At 44.8% G+C, this 10,283-nt stretch overlaps 1 long non-coding RNA gene across 1 annotated transcript in view; it reads left to right on the forward strand.

The window, feature by feature from the left end:
- Positions 1 to 1,131: 1,131 nt before the first annotated feature.
- Positions 1,132 to 10,283, forward strand: part of LOC112076764 (uncharacterized) — a 37,819-nt gene continuing 28,667 nt past the window's right edge. The window contains exons 1-2 of the long non-coding RNA XR_002895260.2: positions 1,132 to 1,263; positions 9,987 to 10,041. This is a non-coding gene — a long non-coding RNA (uncharacterized lncRNA). The remainder of the gene's footprint in view (positions 1,264 to 9,986; positions 10,042 to 10,283) is intronic.

Raw genomic sequence — 10,283 nt, forward strand, 5'->3', positions numbered from 1 at the left:
AATGTTGCGTGTTTCGAATCTCACCATGGACAACTTTAGAATATTAGCTAATTAGCAACTACTTACTACTTGTTAGCTAATTTTGCAACTCCTTAGCATGTTATCTAACCCTTCCACTAAACCTTAATACCCCTTAGCCCTAGTCCCTAGCATAGCTAACAGCTAACATTAACCACCTAGTTAATGTTAGCATTAGCCATCTAGCTAACGTTAGCCACACATTATTGGAATTCGTAACATATTATACGTTTCAGAAAAACGTGTGACAATACTGTATTGTACGAATTGCAATTCGTAACATATCAGACCCTAAGGATGATGGACATCCACAAATTACGCATACCATAACCGAACAATAACATGTCTTATTAATTGGAGTGTCCCTGTATTTACATTTACTATGTTACTGTAGGTCTACCCGACTCCAGGTTGGAAACTTGAGGAAGCCTCAGTTTATTGGGTTGATGGGTAGGTAGGCTATACAGGACATATTCGGGCGTGCATCACATGCCTTCATAATAGCAGGTATATTCTCTCTCTCTCTCCATAGCTCTGGTGGATGAAGTCCACTATCAATTTACACTTCATTCCAGTCCGTGATAATCTGACAATAGACGAGTGGATGATATGCTCTGACTCACAGCATAGTTTACTGTACACCGAGGGACTGTCGGCGGGTGATTCCACGGGCAGCATCTGGCAAAGTTTACTATTCGAGATCCTCTGTTTTGTTCATCTCTAGATTTTAAAACCCTGCAAGCGACGTTGGTTTCAATTTAAGACCGGCAATAGTCGAGCTTACTAACACGTAGCTTTCGAAATCGCCATTGCTAGGAACGTTCAACCGTGCACAGTGATGAAGAGTGGAGACTGGGGCTTCCGGTGTAAAACAGGCTGTCTTTATGAAATCCATCGAGGTGCGGAACTACTGCCGACTCCTGCTCCTGCTGCATATTTAGGCCTATCATATCTATTTTTCCCGAGATGATATCCCGTACAAGTTGAAACGAAATCCGACAACACCTGGAATTTAACGAAAGCAGTCTCAACCAGCCTGCTCAGCCATCCACGCTCCATTGCAAATTTCAGTTTACTGGAATATATCAGTCATTTGATGGATCTCATTTCGCAGTTATTAAAACAGAGAAGCCATTCCCGTGGGGTTTTATTTCATGGGGATGTGTTCAAGACAGAGAGAAATACAAAAAGACGTCAACATCGTAATTCAAAGGAGCAAGGCAGAGAAAGACTGCCTTTTCTCTGGTGAGTGTGTGTGTGTGTGTGTGTGTAGTTAGGTCAGAGGTGGTAGTGGTGTGTTCCGACCGTTAGATTATGTGGTCTAGTGCATGTTGACGAACACACTAATTTTACATACTGCCTTCAATAGCATAACATCTTCTAGACCCGACCGTTTGTCAATATCCTAACAAATTCATCTAATCATAGGCTTAATAATTGTATTCGATAGCTGTGAGGTGATGATTAAATTGGGAAAACCCAGACACCATTATAGTCTATCATTACATTTTGTTGTCTGGCAAAACGTTTGTAGGCCTTGATACGGATAGTTTGAAATGATGATAATTATTTCACGAATGAAGAATAGGAATAGATTAATATTCTTGTCATGATGACAATAGGCTTTGGTTAAACATCCCTACAGAATGACAGACGACATAATATTGAAGACACCAGCCGACTAGACCATTTGCCGATTGACGTTACATTTCTACCGGACATAACGTAACGGTTGTGTAAATGTGATATGTCCGACAATTATGCTCCTTTACATATTTGGTCAGTCAGTGGAACCCCTTTTGATGTTGCCATGGAAACTGCATTTGTTGAAGGGATTTTTTTTTCTCTTCCTGTGGTTGTATCTTGCATTGTGTAGTAGTGGCTAATAACCCTCTTGTTGATTTCCGTTCTGACCGGTTCTATTTCCCCTCTTGTTGATTTCCGTTCTGACCGGTTCTATTTCCCCTCTGTGTTCCTCTATTTCCGTTGATTTCCGTTCTGACCGGTTCTATTTCCCCTCCTCTTGATTTCAGATTTCAGATATACTGACGCCACCTTCACCTTCACTTATTCCAAGGCTCCAGAAGGTACAGTACAACATTCTTAGATTGTTGACATCATTCATTCATTCTGTGTATTGAATAAACTGTATCCTACTGGGCCATTCATTCTGTACCATTGATACACTGTGTGCTACTGGGCCATTCATTCTGTACCATTGATACACCCTGTGCTACTGGCATTCATTCTGTACCATTGATACACTGTGTCTACTGGCCATTCATTCTGTACCATTGATACACTGTGTCCTACTGGGCCATTCATTCTGTACCATTGATACACTGTGTCCTACTGGCCTCCATTCTGTACCATTGATACCTGTGTCTACTGGCCATTCATTCTGTACTTGATCAGTTACTCTGATTCATTCTGTACTTGATACACTGTGTGCTCTGATCATTCTGGTACCATTGATACACTGTCTGGATTCATCTGTCATTGATACCTTGTCACTGGCCATTTCGTACCATGATACACTGTGTCCTACTGGGCCATTCATTCTGTACCATTATCACTGTGTCCTCTGGGCCATTCATTCGTACCATTGATACACTGTGTGCTACTGGCATTCATTCTGTACCATTGATCACTGTTGCTACGGGCCATTCAATCTGTAATTGATACACTGTTCCTACTGGCCATTATTCATTCTATCCTACTCTGTACTGTTGATACACTGTATCCTACTCTGTACAATTGAAACACTGTGTCCTACTGGGCCATTCATTCATTCTATCCTACTCTGTACTGTTGATACACTGTATCCTACTCTGTACAATGGATACACTGTGTCTACTCTGTACGTTGATACACTGTATCCTACTCTGTAAATTGATACACTGTATCCTACTCTGTACTTGATACACTGTATCCTACTATGTACCATTGATACACTGTATCCTACTGTGCCATTGATACACTGTATCCTACAGTGCCATGGCTTACCAACTGGGTTTGTCCCAGGGCTGGTTGTTCAGTTGTTTGGGGAAATGGTTCACATGGGTTATCTAATGAATGGTGTGTGTTACTGGGTTATCGCAGTTTGTCTGGACTTTGCAAGGTCGGAGTTGCCCCCCCCCCAATTCGTTTTTTTTTAGGTGTCAGCCACTCACAACGTATAGACTACTAATCACTGTCAATGCGACTGCATGCCTATTATTGTGGCGCCAGAGCGTGTATAGCTTTGCTTTCGCTAATGGATACATGTTTATTGGTAGGACTATTTTATCCTCATGTTAATTAAGAGTCTTCTGACACACCCGGTGCGTCAATCCAAGACATAATAAATCCCCAACACAATCCATCAGTTTCAGCTGGAGATGTGTTTTTTTCTTTTTAACATGGGCTGCGTCTCAATCCTATGCTGGCCTGCAGCTGCTGTAGAAGGTGGCCAAGCTACAGAGGTATTGTCAGACCGTGAGATATCCTGAAAATCGGTCTTCTCGTCTGTAGCTCCCAAACGGTTTCACCTAAAAAAAAACGTATAGATGAGACTTTCAACGAACACGATGACGTTCTCCGTTTTTTTGCTCTATGAACCCCCACAAAAGCCCTACGGAACTCGTCTGAACCGGTAACGCTGATGTGTCGACTTCTGTCTGTAGCTTCCAAACCGTTTGGGTTACAAACTAATATTGACCGCCCTCCTCCCTGTGGAAAGGTGAGACTCACGGACACGGAAGGTGTTTCCGTTTTTGCTCTATGAACCCCCTAAGTGTCACGGGCTTGTCTGAAGGTAACCCGTACAAATTAATGGAGGTAGTTTTGTGCCAACAAAAATAAGAGACTAGGACGGTCTCGTCCCCCAGTTTTGTGTTGTTGTCATTTATGAATGTGTTATTCAACGTTTTTTCTATAATAGTAGTAGTAGGTAATAGACTATAGTAGTAAAGGCCAAATTCAACATTTTATAAAACAAAAAAGGTGTACTTTTTTGGGGGATACCTAAAGGGTCCTAAATATTCTAAATCAAATAGCTAAATGATCCATGGTATGACCATCTAAAACAATTCCATACGCCATCTTAAACAATTCCACAATGTTAGCTTAGTAACACCTTAGACTTCTACTAAGCCTACATTTCACCAAGCAATAACGGCTCGCAGTGCTGCCGGCTGTGCAGATTCGGCAATGAAATGAATATGGATGCAACAGCATATTAATCGCTACCATGGATTTTTTTGATATACACTGTCCCTGTAGAAGCCTACCTGAACCTGGATGACATGAGCTGTCCTGTAATAGCCTACCTGAACCTGGATGACATGAGCTGTCCTGTATAGCTACTGAACCTGATGACATGAGCTGTCCTGTATAGCCTACCTGAACCTGGAATGAACATGAGCTGTCCTGTAGAGCCTACCTGACCCGGATGACATGAGCTGTCCTGTATAGCTACCTGAACCTGGATGACATGAGCTGTCCTGTATAGCCTACCTGAACCTGGATGACATGAGCTGTCCTGTAATAGCCTACCTGAACCTGGATGACATGAGCTGTCCTGTATAGCCTACCTGAACCTGGATGACATGAGCTGTCCTGTAGAGCCTACCTGAACCTGGATGACATGAGCTGTCTGTATAGCTACCTGAACCTGATGACATGAGCTGTCCTGTAGCTACCTGAACCGGATGAATGAGCTGTCCTGTATAGCCTACTGAACCTGGATGACATGAGCTGTCCTGTATAGCCTACCTGAACCTGGATGACATGAGCTGTCCTGTATAGCCTACCTGAACCTGGATGACATGAGCTGTCCTGTATAGCCTACCTGAACCGGGATGACATGAGCTGTCCTGTAGGCCTACCTGAACCTTTTGGAATGACTGAGCTGTCCTGTATAGCCTACCTGAACCTGGTGACATGAGCATGTCCTGTAAGCCTACCTAGAACCGGTCTGACCATGAGCTGTCCTGTATAGCTACCTGAACCTGGAGCATAGAACAGCTGTCCTGTAAGCCCACCTGAACCGGATGACATGAGCGTCCTGTATAGCCTACCTGAACCTGGATGCATGAGCTTCTGTAGCCTACTGAACCTGGATGACATGAGCTGTCCTGTAGAGCCTACCTGAACCGGTGATGACATGAGCTGTCCTGTAGAGCCTACCTGAACCTGAGGATACCATGAGCTGTCCTGTGTACCGAGTAGCTCCTTACCCTGAACCGGATGACATGAGCTGTCCTGTAGAGGCTACCTGAACGGATGAATGAGCTGTTCCTGTATAGCCTGACCTGAACTGGATTGACATGAGCTGTCCTGTATGCCTACCTGAACCGGAGTGACATGGAGCTGTCCTGTAGTAGCCTACCTGAACTGGATGACATGACTGTCCTGTATAGCTACCTGAACCGGATGACATGAGCTGTCCTGTATAGCCTACCTGACACTGGATGACATTGAGCTGTTCCTGTATAGCCTACCTGAACCGTGGATGACATAGCTGTCCTGTATAGCCTACCTGAACCGGGAGACATAGCCTGTCCTGTATAAGCCTAACCTGAACCTGGATGACATGAGCTGTCCTGTAGAGCCTACCTGAACTGGATGACATGAGCTGTCCTGTATAGCCTACCTGAACCTGGATGACATGAGCTGTCCTGTATAGCCTACCTGAAACCTGGATGACATGAGCTGTCCTGTATAGCCTACCTGAACCTGGAATGACATGAGGCTGTTCCTGTTAGCCTACCTGAACACTGGATGACATGAGCTTGTCCTGTAGAGCCTACTGAAACCTGGATGTCATCCAGGTTCAGGTAGGCTATACAGGACAGCTCAATGTCATCCAGGTTCAGGTAGGCTCTACAGGACAGCTCATGTCATCCAGGTTTCAGGTGGCTTTTACAGGACAGCTCATTGTCATCAGTTAGGTAGGCTATACAGGACAGCTCATGTCATCCAGGTTCAGGTAGGCTATACAGGACAGCTCCATGTATCCAGGTTCAAGGTAGGCTTAAGGACAGCTCATGTCATCCAGGTTTCAGGTAGGCTTATACAGGACAGCTCATGTCATCCAGGTCAGGTAGGCTCTACAGGACAGCTCATGTCATCCAGGTTCGGTAGGCTATCAGGAAGCTCATGTCATCAGGTTCAGGTAGCTATACACGGACAGCTCATGTCATCCAGGTTCAGGTAGGCTATATACAGACAGCTCATGTCAATCAGGTTCGTAGGCTATACAGGACAGCTCATGTCATCCCAGGTTCAGGTAGGCTATACAGGACAGCTCATGTCATCAAGGTTCAGGGTAGGCTATACAGGAGCTCATGTCATCCAGGTTCAGGTAGGCTATACAGGACAGCTCATGTCATGCCAGGTTAGGTAGGCTATACAGGACAGCTCATGTCATCCAGGTTCCGGTAGGCTATACAGGACAGCTCCATGTGTCCAGGTTCAGGTAGGCTATACAAGGACAGTCATGTTCATTCCAGGTTCAGTAGGCTCTACAGGACGTTCTTCATGTCATCCAGGTTCAGGTAGGCTCTACAGGACAGCTCATGTCCATCCAGGTTCAGTAGGCTATACAAGGACAGCTCATGTCATCCAGGTTCAGGTAGGCTATACAGGAAGCTCATTCATCCAGGTTCAAGGTAGCTATACAGGCAGTCATGTCATCAGGTTCAGGTAGGCTATACAGGACAGCTCATGTCATCCAGGTTCAGGTAGGCTAAATACAGGACAGCTCATGTCATCCAGGTTCAAGGTAGGCTATACAGGACAGCATCATGTCATCCAGGTTCAGGTTAGCGCTCTACAAGGACAGCTCATGTCATCCCGTTCAGGTAGGCTAATCCAGGACAGCTCATGTCATCCAGGTTCAGGTAGGCTATAGCAGGACAGTCATGTCATCCAGGTTCAGCTTAGGCTATACCCGGACACTCATGTCATCAGGTTCAGGTAGGCTCTACAGGAACAGCTCATTCATCCGGTTTTCAGGTAGGCTCTACAGGACAGCTCATGTCCTCCAGGTTCAGGTAGGCTTATACAGGACAGCTCATGTCATCCAGGTTTCAGGTAGGCTCTACGGACCAGCTCATGTCATCCAGGTTCAAGGTAGGGCTTACTACAGGACAGCTCATGTCATCCAGGTTCAGGTAGGCCTATACAGGAAGCTCATGTCATCCAGGTTCAGGTAGGCTATACCAGGACAGCTCATGTCAATCCAGGTTCAGGTAGTCTATCAGGCAGCTCATGTCATCCGGTTCAAGGTAGGCTCTACCAGGACAGCTCATGTCATCCAGGTTCAGGTAGGCTAATACAGGACAGCTCATGTCATCCAGGTTCAGGTAGGCTCTACAGGCAGCCCTGTCATCAGGTTCCAGGTAGGCTTATACAGGACAGCTCATGTCCTCCAAGGTTCAGGTAGGCTCTACAGGACAGTTGTATATTCAACCAAAATCCATTGGTGCTGATTAATATGCTGTTGCATCCATATTCATATTTACAATCTGCGTGTTTGAATTTCCAACTTATTACTGCCACCAGCCGGCAGCACTGCGATGCGTATATTGTTTGGTAAATGTTAGGCTTAGTAGAAGTCAAGGTGTTACTAAGCTAACATGTGGAATTGTTTTAAGCTGGTCCGTATGGAATTTTTAAGATGGTCATACATGGCATCATTTAGCTTATTTGATTTAGAATTTTAGGACCCTTTAGTATCCCCAAAAGTACACCTTTTTTGTTTTTATAAAATGTTGAATTTGGCTTTACTACTATAGCCCATAGAAAAACGTTTGAATAACACATTGCATAAATGACCACAACAAAAACCTGGGGGACGAGACCAGCCATTAGTCTTATTTTGCTTGGCACAAAACTACCTCCATTAATTTGTACGGGTTACCTGTCAGACCAGTTCCCGTGACACTTAGGGGGTTCATAGAGCAGGAAACGGATAACACCTTCGTGTCCGTGAGTCTCCCACCTTTCCACAGGGAGGAGGCGGTCTATTAGTTTGTAAACGCCAAACGGTTTGGAAGCTACAGACAGAAGTCGACACATCAGCGTTACCGTTTCAGACGAGTTTCCGTAGGGCTTTTGTGGGGGTTCATAGGCAAAAAACGGAGAACGTCATCGTTTCGTGAAAAAGTCTCATCTATACGTTTTTTTAGGTGAAACCTTTGGGAAGCTACAGACGTAGAAGACCGATTTTCAGATTCTCACGGTCCTGACAAATCTCTTGTAGCTTGGCACTTCCGCAGCTGCAGGCCAGCAGTAGGATTGAGACGCAGCCCATGTTAAGAAAAGAAAAAACACATCTTCCCCCAAAGCGGAAAAACTGGGGATGGATTGTGTTGGGGATTATTATGTTACTGGGATTGACGCACGGGTGGTGTCAGCAAGACTCTTAATTAACATGAGATAAATAGTCTAACCAAAATAAACAATGTATCATTAGCGAAAGCAAAGCTATACACGCTCTTGGCGCCACAATAATAGGCATGCAGTCGCATTGACAGTGGTTAGTATCTAATAGTTGTGAGTGGTGACCACGAAAAAAAAACGAAATTGGGGGGGGGGGCGAATCGACCTTGCGCAAAGTCCAGACAAACTGCGATAACCCAGTAAACACACAGTTCATTAGATAATCCCATGTGAACCATTTTCCCCAAACAACTGAGCAACCAGCCTGGGGACAACCAGTTGGTAAGCCATGGCAATCCTGTAAGGATACAGTGTATCAATGGCACAGTATGATACAGTGGTACATACTGGTACATAGTAGGATACAGTGTATCAACAGTACAGAGTAGGATACAGTGGTATCAATTGTACAGAGTAGGATAACAGTGTATCAACGTCACAGAGTAAGGACACGTGTATCCATTGTACAGAGTAGGATACAGTGTATCAACCAGTACAAGAGTAAGGATAGAATGAATGAATGGCCAGTAGGACACAGTGTATCATTGTACAGGTAGGATAACAGTGTATCACAGTACAGAGTAGGATAGAATGAATGAATGGCCGCAGTAGGCAACAGTGTATCAATGTACAGATTTGAATGGCCAGTAGCCCACAGTGTATCATGGTACGAATGAATGGCCAGTAGCCACAGTGTATCAATGTACCGAATGAATGGCCGCAGAAGGACACAGTGGTATCAACTGGTAACAGAATGAATGGCCAGTAGGGACACAGTGGCTCAATGCGTAGCAGAATAAATGGCCCGTAGCACATCAGTGTATCATGGTCCAAGAATGCAATGGTCCAGAGCACACAGTGTATCAATGGTACAGAATGATATGGCCAGTAGCACAACAGTGTAATAATGGTACAGAATGAATGGCCCAGTAAGGTCACAGTGTATCAAAATGGTACAGAATGAATGGCCCAGTAGGACACAGTGTATCAAATGGTACAGAATGCACTCCCCAGTAGGAACACAGTGTATCAATGGTAACACACACCACAAGAATGAAATGGCCCAGTAGGCACGTGTCTCAGCGTCAACGAATGAACCTCGACGCCACGTACAAAAGAAAGACAAAGTACACACGCACTATCACAGTGAGCATTCAACAGCATGAATGGCCCAGTCCAGCCACCCACGCGGTGCTCCATCAAATGCGTCCACAGAATGAATTGGCCCAGTCAGCAGCACAGTGTATCAAATGGTACAGAATGAATGGCCCAAGAATCACGGCAAAATACCAGTTTATTCATGACAGAACACGAATACAGCACACTACACGAATGTCAACATCTAAAGAATGTTGTCTGTACCTTCCTGGAGACTTTGGAATAAGTTGAAAGGTGGAAGGTGGCGTCAGTATACTCTGAAATCTGAATCAGAGTGACCGGTTCTATTTCCCCTCTTGTTGATTTCCGTTCTGACCGGTTCTATTTCCCCTCTTGTTGATTTCCGTTCTGACCGGTTCTATTTCCCCTCCTCTTGATTTCAGATTTCAGATATACTGACGCCACCTTCACCTTCACTTATTCCAAAGGCTCCAGAAGGTACAGTACAACATTCTTAGATTGTTGACATCATTCATTCATTCTGTGACATTGAATAAACTGTATCCTACTGGGCCATTCATTCTGTACCATTGATACACTGTGTGCTACTGGGCCATTCATTCTGTACCATTGATACACCCTGTGCTACTGGGCCATTCATTCTGTACCATTGATACACTGTGTCCTACTGGGCCATTCATTCTGTACCATTGATACACTGTGTCCTACTGGGCCATTCA

This window comes from Salvelinus sp. IW2-2015, unplaced genomic scaffold (genome assembly GCF_002910315.2).
Source record: "Salvelinus sp. IW2-2015 unplaced genomic scaffold, ASM291031v2 Un_scaffold4003, whole genome shotgun sequence".
NCBI lineage: Eukaryota > Metazoa > Chordata > Actinopteri > Salmoniformes > Salmonidae > Salvelinus > Salvelinus sp. IW2-2015.